We start from the raw sequence: 12,344 nt of genomic DNA on the forward strand, positions 1-12,344 counted from the left end.
GATACCTTGGCTATAAAAGAAGGATTGAAGTAATAACAACCTCACTGAGGTTTTGTGAAAATTAAATGAATTTGAGAACAGTTCCTGGCAATAGAGTCCTCAAAAACATTGGCTATCATTACATTTTACAAAATGTTTGGATAGCAATTTGCAAAATATAGGATACGCAGAGGCCGACAGCAGCCAACTGCCTTTCCTTCTGAAACGTGGCATTGACCCTGCTCAGTGGGCACCTGTGGGGACTTCTACTGCAAGAGGCAGCATAGGCTCCAGAGAGAGAGAGGTCAGGATTGGAACCAGAAAATCTGGGTTGTCACATCTCACTTCTGCTACCAACCACCACATGATCCAAAGTGAGTCCCTTCTCTTCTCTAAGCCTCAGTCTCTACAATGGTAGATGGAAAAGTTGGACTAGTTTACGAACCAGGACCCTTTCCACCTCGTGAGATTCTAGGAGCCTTCAGTGGGGGCCACAGTCAGTACATTCTGCTCAGGGCTGTCAGCGGGATGTAGAGCTTTCTCTTTGAACGGTAAGGCATTGCTTCTCCACAGAGTTGGGGCACATCAGAGCACCCACGGTTACTCAGGGTCGCCTCCACTTACTCATTCATCAGAAGGGGAGATGTATGGGGCGCCTGGGTGGCTCAGTTGGTTAAGCGTCTGACTTCAGCTCAGGTCACGATCTTGCGGTCCGTGAGTTCAAGCCCCGCGTCGGGCTCTGGGCTGATGGCTCAGAGCCTGGAGCCTGCTTCCAATTCTGTGTCTCCCTCTCTCTCTGCCCCTCTCCCGAGCCACCTGAGTTCATCCATCTCTCAGGTGCATATGTAATTTTTTAGGTAGTTACTATTATTATGAGTCATTTATAGCTCACTGTGTTGATGTCACAAAAGTTATGCTAATTTTCTTTGATTTGTTTTCTACTTGTTACTCTATCTGCAACTTATCAGCAATCATGTTTGTCCAAAAAACAGAATTTGTGGGGGAAAACTATAAATCTTTGGTTGCATGAGGTCTCTTTGATGTGCATCTGTATACAATATGAAGCATGTCTAAATAGTATGTTATATTGATGATTGAGAAACACTAGGTGTATATTCAACTAGACATTCTGTGTACAATACATGCCTTCTTAGCACTGTAGAAGACATAGTAGGCACTCAGTCAGCAAAGGTAACTGGTCAACTGACTGAGGAATTACAGCATATCATGGGAAAAAGTGGCTGGAAAAATGTGTCCAAGCTGATTCATTAACATCAATTGCTAAAGTTTATGAGCAATATGCTGCTTAAGTACTATTTCCATTACTCCTGGGTCTTCAGTGCCTTGAACGGTGCCTGGTACAGAGAAGGTAATATATAATTACTAGAGGCTGTAGTGATGTTGAAACACATCCACAAATCCTGATGCTCTTCCTTTCAAGAGGTAGGATGTAATTCCTCTCCCCTTTGAGTGTGGGCTGGATTTAGTGGCTCATTTCTAATGAAAAGAACAAAGCAGATGAGATGATGTATGGTTTCAGGGACTAGGTAATAAAAGGCACGGTGGCCTCCTCCTCACTCATTCTATGAAATCGCTCACTCTGGGCGAAGTGAATGGACATGTCAGGAGCAACCCTATGGTAAAGCCCACACAATGATGAAATGAATAATGAAGAACCGAGGCCTCCAGCCAACAGCCATGTCAGTGAGCCATCTGGAATGGAATTCTCCAGCCCCAGCAGCCCCATGAGAGACCCTGAGCCAGAACATCTAGCTCAGCTGTTCCCAGATTCCTGACCTTCAGAAACCTTATGGGATAATGGATGACGTGTTATAAGCCACCAAGTTCTGGAATACTTTGACAGTTAGCAATAGGTAACTAATACAGATGCACAAATGAATAAATAGAAAATGTGTTGCATATGTATGTATCCAGAGGAATGTCAACAACTAGACATCTTTCTTTTTTTCTTATAACTTCTCTAATTTATTCCTTACTTGTGTCCTTCCTTGACGTATTCCTTATTTGATTGAAGTCCATGGATTATTTTGTGGCAGAACTGTCAAAAGTGATAATAAAAACGTTGGGGCGCCTGGGTGGCGCAGTCGGTTAAGCGTCCGACTTCAGCCAGGTCACGATCTCGCGGTCCGTGAGTTCGAGCCCCGCGTCGGGCTCTGGGCTGATGGCTCAGAGCCTGGAGCCTGTTTCCGATTCTGTGTCTCCCTCTCTCTCTGCCCCTCCCCCGTTCATGCTCTGTCTCTCTCTGTCCCAAAAATAAATAAAAAACGTTGAAAAAAAAATTTAAAAAAAAAAGTGATAATAAAAACGTAATGGAATATGACGTGATCTGATTGAGATCAAGTGAAAGATGCGGAGGGTCTGGCTAACTGGAGGGAAAGCCCAGAAAAATCCCACTCACAAGGGGCAAAATACTCTTCCTTCTGTGTCTTTTCCACACTCATACGTGAACTGCCAGTCCTCTCTGCAATCCCTTTATAGGGAGTAAAGTTGCTTCCTGCTCCTTCCTTTTAGCTTAGGGGAAAAACAAAAAAAAGACAAGGAAGCTGTGGATTTTTTAGCAGCAGCAACCAGCTGTAGAGTAAGCCGTGTTATCTGCGAGAAACAGGAACATTTCAATCAGGGCTAAAGTGATTTCTTTAAGGATAAGGGCCCAAATATATCTCAAATGGAATTTTCCAGGAGGAGCACACGTTGTGAGTCCAGCTCCCATGGGCTCATCATTTAGTAGACTCAGAAGCCGGGTAAGGGATTACAGGGGCATCTCTTTCAGACTTACCTAGTTCGGTTGGTTTCATTGTGGTGTAAATAGATCCCAACTTCAGGGTAAGTGCATAGTAGAGGTGACACTCACTGCTTCAACAGCAGCAGATTAACCCCCAAATGTAAGGATTCAAACAGGGCAGATGATTATTTCTCACATCCATGAAGTTACGACTCCTGTTCCTGGTCAGCAGGAGCCTCTCTCTCCTAAGCCAGGGAACTACTCCCTTCCATCTTGTGGCTCCACCTTCTGCAACATAGAGCTTCCAGATCACTGTCCTCATCTGCGTCTAGTGCATAGGTGGAGAGAGCACACAAAGAATCACATGTTGGGTAATTCGTGGGCCTGGGCCAGAGGCAGCTCGCATGGCTTCTGCTCACATTCTATCTGCTGCAATTCTGTCATGCGGCCTCCTGACCACAAGGGGAGCTGTTATGCCCAGGAGGAAGGGGAGACACTTGAACAACTAGCCAGTGTCTGTCACAGTGATGGTGCCACTCACCTCCCTACCACTGCAGATCACCTCCTCAGCTGGCACCTCCTTCCCCGATGCTTCTGCACCTGTCCCTACTGTATTACTCATTGCCCAGTACCATCGCTTATTGATCTGTCCTTCCACTTTTCCATTGGAGTCTGGAGAGCAGACAGTGTCTTTCCGTTTGTGTATCCACAGCATGTGGCAAAGAGTAGGGACTCATTTTGAGTGACAAATGGATAAACAGAAGGGCGACTAATATGTTACTCACAATTAGACCAGGTAAGAGAAAATGGATAGTCGTGTAGTGTGACCACTCTTTAATGTGAAAAGGGAAAATATAGGGGATAGCTCAGTCATGCCATGTTAGAAAGGGCAGTTTGGGGGCACCTGGGTGGCTCAGTCAGTTAAGCATCAGACTTCGGCTCAGGTCATGATCTCATGCACGGTTCGTGGTTTCGAGCCCTGCGTCAGGCTCTGTGCTGACAGCTCAGAGCCCGGAGCCTGCTTCAGATTCTGTATCTCCCCCTCTCTCTGCCCCTCCTCTGCTCGTGCTCTGTCTCTGTCTCTCAAAATTGAATAAACGTTTTAAAAAAAAGATTTTAAAAAAGAAAGGGCAGTTTTTCTGGTTCTGTAACCTATCTATGCAGCACTTATAAGTGCCAAGGATGAGAATTTGAGCATTTATTATAGTCTGACAATGGACAATGTGAAATCTCCCTCCAACACTCACATTTTTAAAAAAAGATCCAGTATTTATTGCCAGGGCCCATGACAGCAAGAGAGTTGGACCCATAGGGAAAAAAATACCGGGAAGCTGACTTTGACACAATGGAAAGAAAGGACACTGGAGTCAATGTCAGGAACTCAGAAGTTCTTGTGTTGATTCTGCCCTTGACTGGTGGTATATCCTTGGATAAATCATTTGATCTTTCTGTGCCTTAGATTTCTTGTCTGTGGACTGCTTGGTCTCTCGTGTGTTGAATTTTAAGATTTCTTGAACAAGCTACTTTGTGAGGTACTTAGCTCCCCATCACCTGAGAGCCTTTGAGCAAAGATGAGATGGTCTTCACGACACCAATAGGCACATTTATTGACTGTTCACTATGTTCCTAGCAGCATGCTGAGTACTTCTCTGCATATTTCCTCTTAAGAACAGTGAAAGGTAGGGGGCACCCGTCTGGCTCAGTTGGTGGAGTGTGCAACTCTTAATCTCAGAGTGGTGAGTTTGAGCCCCATGTTAGGTGTAGATTACTTAAAAATTAAACGACTTTTTAAAAAAAGAACACTGAGAGGTAGTTATTAATATTATCCCCTCTTTATAGATTAGGCAGCTGATGCTTACAGAAGCTAAATCATTTCCAGAAAGCCACCCTGCTACCCAATGGTGGTACCAGGATTTGGGCCAGGTCAGCACTCTTGCTGCATGAACTGGATGAGAAATCTCACTTGGGTAAGAAATCTGTGTGGATGGCCTCATAGGGATGTTTCCTCCTTAAAGATTTTATACAGTAAGAATTTGAGGGCCTAGCCCAGGAAGGAGAAATGGGAAACCCCATACCAAACTCACCCTTCCTCTATTTCTTAGGATCTTATCATTGCATTTCAGTTATCAGGAAGAGCTATTAGGGGTCTAGGAAAGGCTTCTGAGCTGGGAGGAGTTGACCAAAGTAAACCACAAAGGCTTTGGGAAGTTTTCTGCTCAGTGGGCAGAGCAACCAAGACTCAATGTACAAGACTTGAAATGGCTCTATTTCAGTGGTTTACTTCTTGATTTTTTTTTTTTTTGCTTGCTTTTTAACTAATGAAACTGCCTTTTTAGGATGCTATAGAAAGGTGACATAGCAGCATAACCCAAGAAGTGCCCTTGGCCCTGCACTTCCAAAGGTTCCAGGCACAGATAAGCAACTGTTCCTGAGGGAGGCAGCCGAAGGGTTCTTTGTGCAGGGCCCAGGGTCGGGTAGATCGCCTGGACTCAACTGGACCATGTGCTTGGGGACAAGGACCCCACCCTGTCAGTGGCCCACTATGCCACCAGCAAAGCAGGAGGAGTGACAGACTACGCCTCATTGGGGTTGCTAGGAGGATGGCATGAGGGAAGACAGGCAAGGTGCCAACAACATGGCTGGTGCACGGACACTTAACACAGCCATTCCCTTCAGGTTCAAGTTGGCAGTGGGGATCTTACTTTTTCACAGTCTGAGACCAAGGATTTGAGAAAAAGATTCATCTCAAAGTCATAAAGTAAAAGAGTGGCAGAAGTGGGTGGGCAAGAACTAACTCAGCAGCCAGGATCATTCCAGAGTCACCTGAGGTGGCTGGGTTTCACAGGTACCACCAGCCTGGCCAGTCCATCCCTGATGGCGCCCTGAGACCTCAAAGACCCTTCCAAACAGCCTCTACCCCGTGACACAGTTAACGATTCAGAAGAGAGTGCTTTGGTTTTTTTGAGACATGTCCAAATGGATATATAGCATCACCGTTGAAACTGTTTTCATCACCTTATGGAACTTAAGAAAGCCTAGGTGTGTATTAATAAATTCAGCATCGATAGCCACGTAACTATAAAGTAACATCAGGCATCATTTCTATATATTAATGGAAGCTGGATTCCAGGGACAGAGAATGTTCCCAGAGGGAGCTGGCCCACTTTATTATTTTTATGTAGGTTCAGAAGTTATTTATTTCTCAGGTACGATATGAAATGATGCTTTATTCCATCAGCCATAACGCTGGCACACAAAGTCATCCCATTTCCCAAAGCAATACAAGCAAATAAATCTATAGGCAACATAAGGAAATATGTTCTTTCTTCTCTCCCAACCTCCTGTCGTGGGGCAGAATGAGCAGATTTTCCTGAGAGTAGGCTCTACTCAATCCCCAAGGGGAGCACATCCTCAATCCCCAAGGGGAGCACACGGGATCAACTGCCCCAGAGATTTCAAAGTCGCAGCACTTTGAATTCATTAACATTCAATAGGAGGGCTCGGTTAAGGCTGTTGACATGACATGAAGGATGAAGACACAGTGGAGATGGCTATTTTGCATGACGTCAGACAAGAATCTTGGTGGCTGAGTCAATTACTCAAGTGTCGATCTGTACTTCTGAGGCTGTAGGCCACTTACATTTCAGCCAAAGCACTACTCACGTCTGAGCAATGCTGTTGGAGCAAGCAAGGGCCCCTGGGGTAGTGTGCACGCTCAGTACCTTAGTTGAGGGGACACAGCAGCAATGACCTGACATTTATGAAAACTCCCCTTGTGACACGGCCTCGCTGGAGTTGTTCCAGTTTGTTCTTTTACAAAATCCATTTGATCCTATTGATTAAAAACGAAGTCTCAGGATAGGTTCAAGGAAACAAATTCTTTCCGAAACAGGCAGTGCCAGTCAGGACTGGAAACAAACACGGAACTTCAATCCCTTGCTCCTCTCGTTGTCCGACCGAAAGTAGAAAAAAGCAGACACGAACACCGATGGCTGTGTCGTGCATGGCACTCACACAAGGATGCGAAAAAGTTTAGTCTGTGCTGTGCTCTTTTCACTGGATCAGACGCTCAAATGTCTGAGTCTGGTAGGCGTCCTCTGCTAATGCACTTCCAGTGATCAGACCAATGATTTGATGTGCTGCTTTCTGTAAAAGGCCAAGACATTCCTTGAAACACTATTTAAGAGATCACATATCCGCACACCCGATGTGGCCCTTTTGTTCACAACCAGTGTTGGTTCTCTGGCAAGAGGGCCAAAGGCAGCCCCCGTAGGCTACTCCTCACTGATGTTCTTACATGTTTCAGCAGCTGTAGACCTAGGACAGAAAAGCAAACCTGCGGCTGGGTGAGGAAGCCAGGGGGACCGCGGGAGCCAGGCTCCTGTCCCAGGTAGGTGCTGACCCACGGGGTCAGAACATAACACAGAGTGTGGCAGGCCTCAGTCACAACAGAGTCAGTGTGGAGTCCAGACAGCATTCACAAAAGGGATAAATGGATATTTCCTCCCTAGGATCACAGCATTCACATACTCCACTTCTACAAAAAGCCTGCCACTTTCATTTGGGGATGTACCACAACCACCTGGGTCTATATGTTTTTAAAAACTAACCACCACCACACTCTGGCCAATCAGAGCCACTCATTCTTCTGAGCTCTGTGCCAGGCTCAGGGATGCACAGGTAACCACACCAAAGCCAGAGAGAGTCTATAAGACTTTGATGGGAATTCTGGACTTGAATGTTCTACCAGACTTGAATCTGAGAAGGTATAAGATCTAGAACCCCTGCAGCCATTCTGTTACCACAAGGCCAATCCTTTTGGAGAGTGGAGCCAACACAGAGAAAGTGCAGCCGAGAGGCAGAGAAAGACTGCTTCCTGATAATAGAGTGTGTGCCTGGATCAAGCCATGCCTGAAAGCAGCGTATTTCTGAACTTTGACAATAAACTTTATTTTCCTTAAATCATTTTGGATTGGGTTTTGTTCACTTGTGAGTAAAAGTGCACTAATAATATGAGGCAATACAAGATACGTATTTAAGACCTAGAAATGAGCAGTGCCCAGCACCTGAGTCCAGGCCAGCCAGGAAAGCAAAGAGCCAGGCAGCATTTGAGAGGCCCTTGCTCAGTATCCAAGCTCTGATAGGTGGTCAAATCTTAATGTGCAGAAGAACCTGTGTAATGACAGCAGAGATCCCCAGCCATCCCCTGGCCAGTGCTCAGGCTTCCAGTCCTGAGGTGGGCAGTGGCGAGAGCCACATGGGAGAGAAGAATGTGAGACCAGAACTTAGTGCAGGACCTCAGAGAGACGTGCACATGTAGGAGCTCAGCTGGTGACTTGTGTGCACGTCGAGCCTGTGGGTCATGGGCAATGATTTTAGAGTTGGAGCATCACACAGTGGTTCGGAGAAGCAGAAACAAGATCTGGTCAGAAGTACCAGATGAACATGTCAAAGTACCCAACTGCTTTCTCAGGTCAGTCTACCCTGTTCTAACCAACCAACCTGTCTGGCACCCAGTGATTAGGAAACCCAAACCCAGAGCACATCAATAACACGCATCAGACCACGCAGCTAACTAATCAGGCAGCCTAGACCTGGGTCCCAGTCTGTCTGACCCCAAACTCCACACTTTTTAATCATTCCTAACTCAGCTGAGCGCAGGCCTGGAACTCGAGAAGGGCCAGCTCCTCCCACTGTGATGAAAGGGAGGGGTGCAGAGGCTGGTGATCAGTGAAAAGACCCCGTTCCAGCAGGGCCCATCTGAGGGTCCACCTGACCATGCAGGCAGGCAGGATGTGTTCATGATGGATCTCATCAGCTCATTTTACTCAAAAACTCCTGGTCCAGCTTGGGAATGGAGAACTGAGAGGGCCGGATGGCCAGCCTTTGGGAGAAACGGAGATAATTTTTTATCTCTTTGAGTCAGACCCTGGCATCAAGGGGAGCCCCGTTTCTGCTCCTGGCTCTTCCGTTGGCACAAGAGAAATGGATTCTGCTCTCAGGAAGGTTGTAAGCCAGCCCGGCCCTCAACCACACTGGCACTTCTCATACACTTACCTAAATTTTCTTTGTAAATTAAAAATATGTTTAAAATTAATACAGATTCAACATAAGAAAAAAATAATATTTTCCAAAATTTCATTACCTGTAATTAACTCCTGTCACTGCTTTGGTGCAAGCTCTTCTAGAAATAAATGTAAACAGGGGTGCCTGGATGGCTCAGCTGGCTGAGCATCTGACTCTTGATCTCAGCTCAGGCCTTGATCTCAAGATCATTGGGCTCTGCACTGGATGTGAAGCCTACTTTAAAAAAAAATTATGGTAAGTGCAAACATATTATACATACCATTTTAAAAAAATGTAATGTTTATTATTTTGAGAAAGAGAGAGAGAGAGCCAGGGAGGAACAGAGAGGGGGAGACACAGAACACAAAGCAGGTTCCAGGCTCCAAGCTGTCAACACAGAGCCCAACTCGAACTCACAGACGGTAACATAATAAGATAATAATAAGATAAGCCAAAGTCGGACGCTTAACCAACTGAGCCACCCAGTGCCCCTGTATGTATCACTTTTACACTGCCTTTTATATTATTTGCCATAGGCATCTTTCCACATCAAATATTTAAATGGGAAAGAATGTTAATGTTTAAATAGTACCTCACTTATTAAACAATGCCTTATTGTTACACATTTGGATGGTTTCCAATTTTGTACTACTACAATCTTAGTACATGCCCTTAACTAAATCCTTAAGAGAAATTCCTAGAAATGTTATCTTGGGGTCAAACAGCCTAGACATATTTTACACTCCTTCTTTCCATTGGGAAACTGCCTTTCAGAAAAGTTATGACAATTCAATTGGTCCCAGCAGCCGCAGACAGGAAGGGTACACAGCATCTACTATTTAACTTTGGTAGGTGTGAATTTCTACCTTCTTTTCCACTCAATGTCTCTTCACACCAACAAGACAGAGGGCATATGCTAACACTTCATGGTTTACAAAGCCCTTTTATACACTTTTAATCCTTGTAACAACTGCAAAAGGATTTACCATTATTTTCGTCCTCTGCATGTGAGAAGTTGAGTGGTTTCTCTAAGGTCTCATGGCCAAGAGAATAAAAACCAAGGTCACTTAGATTCCAAGCCTAGTGCTTCTTGCACAACGGTGTTTCTCCGCTCAGGCTGCCCATGAGAATTCACCATCCCCAGTGGTTCTGGCTTAATTCACCGGGTACGGATGTCTGATGGGTGAACAACCCTTTTGAGAATCCAATGAAAATGACGGATCTTCTTCCCAGAAAAAAAGGACACACGCATACATGCAGAAAATTTGTAAATACAATTTCAGGGTGGAGTCAAAAAGACCAGTGCCCATAAGTAGACCCAGAATCCAATGACCCAAAGATTAGACACATTATTCATTAACACTGTGTGGTAGGCAGAATTCTCAGTTGACCCCAGTGACCCTCACCCTTATATAACCTCCTCTCTCTTGAGTGTGGGTAGAACTTGTGCATCAATCCCAAGATTATGCTTTGGCAAAAGAGAGATCGCCTTGGGTAGGTCTGACCTGATTGTGAGCCCTTTAAATCCCGGCCTAGGGGCGCCTGGGGGGCTCAGTTGGTTAAGCATCCAACTTCAGCTCAGGTCATGATCTCCCTGCTCATGAGTTCAAGCCCCATGTTGGGCTCTGTGCTGACAGCTTAGAGCCTGGAGCCTGCTTCAGATTCTGTGTCTCCCTCTCTCTCTGCCCCTCCCCTGCTTGCTGTCTCTCTCTCTCTCTCTCTCAAATATAAAATAAAACATAAAAAAAAAATTTAAATCTGGGCCTAGGGGTCAGAGATGCAAAGCAGGAGAGAAACCCCATGCCAGAGAAATTTTCCCGGTGGCCTTAAAGGCAGATGAGACCCTGTGGCAAGAACCTGAGAGTGGCCTTTGGAGCTAAAAGTCTCCCCTGACTGACAGCTAGTAAGAATACAGGGACCTCAGTCCCGCAACCACAGAAGACGCATTCTGCCAGCACCGTCAGAAATGAGCTTGGAACTCAGCCTGGAGCCTACGGCACGCAGCCCCAGCTAACACCTGGTTCTAGCCCTGTGAGACCCTGAGCAGAGCATCAAGCCACACTGGGCCCAAGCTTCTGACCTACAGAAACCACGAGATGATAAATAGGGGTTGTTTCACACCACTACCTTTGTGGGAATTTGTTACACAGCGATAGAAAACTAATTCAACCTGATACGTCCAAGCACCTGCTAACTTATTAAGACCCCTCTTGTAAGGGATAAAAGGAATCTTTTTAATGTTCCTGTCCTTCCTTCTATGAGCATCTACCTATGAACACAGACACACATTAGCCTAAAGAAGGTGACTTCTATGTGGGGTGCTATAAACAAGACTCAAACTCTGATTTGGGAAGCCTGGGAGAGGGGCCCTCTGTTCTCTCCTTTCTCTCCATCCCCAGGGCCCCCTGCTTGGCTAAATGAGAAAAGCACTTTCTCAGGGCTCAACAGATGATTTAATCTTCGCAATTGCTCAATGAGAGCTGGGCTCAGCCAAAGTGCATGTGGTAACTTTTAAAGGGTTATTACTGCTTGGAATATTTCAGCTGTCTCCTGCCAGACCATCAATAACAGCACATCAGAGCTAAGGGGGAAGGTTCTGCCAATCGACACTGAGGATTTATAATTAACATGGGTCAGTTCCAGAGCTATCAGAACCAATGTAACTGGATTTAAGGTTTGTAGTCGGCTCTTTGAAATGGAAATCTGATGCAAAAGCTCCAATTTGTTCACCCAAAGGGTTAGCTTTGGCAAGCTACCCACTTAGAAAGTCCGAGTGAAATTTGTACTGGTCCACCCTCTGCTCCTAGGATGGAGTAGAATCCTCAGCACTCATGCACACTGTTAATGTCTCTTCCAATTGGGTGCCCTGGGGGATTTTGACCATTCTTCTGAGCCTCAGTTTCATCTTCTGTAAAATGGGGATAAGAACATGGTTCATGGTTACTCTCCCCCATGAGAATGCCATGCTATTGACCCATCATGGGGGAGACATGTGCTGACTGTGAAGAGACAAAAGTCAATGAATTTTTGACAAAGCAGGAGAGACTATCCAATGGGCAAAAGATAGTCTCTTCAGCAAATGGTGTTGGGAAAACTGAACAGCAACATGCAAAAGAATGAAACCAGACCACCTTCTTACACGATACACAAAAATACATTTAAGGGGCGCCTGGGTGGCTCAGTCAGTTAAGCCTCTGACTTTGGCTCAGGTTGTGATCTCATGGTTGGTGAGTTCAAGTCCCACGTGGGGATCTGCACTGACAGCGTGGAGCCTGCTTTGGGTTCTCTGTCTTCCCCTCTCCCTCTCTGCCCCTGCCCCACTTATGCATGTGTGCGCTCTCTCTCTCTCTCTCTCTCTCTCAAAAAATAAAATAAATAAATAAACATTTTAAAAGGTAAATAAATAAAACTCAAAATGATTTTTAATCCATTTTGGTCTGCAGACCTAAATGTGAGACCTGAAGCCATAAAAATCCTCAAACTTGTCTGAGCATTGGTATCACCTGGGGACAGTTTTATAATTGCTGATGCCTTGTCCCATCCACCCCACCCTGAG

The sequence above is a fragment of the Puma concolor genome, chromosome E4 (assembly GCF_028749965.1).
Source record: "Puma concolor isolate L17-30 chromosome E4, mPumCon1.1.hap2, whole genome shotgun sequence".
Classification (NCBI taxonomy): domain Eukaryota; kingdom Metazoa; phylum Chordata; class Mammalia; order Carnivora; family Felidae; genus Puma; species Puma concolor.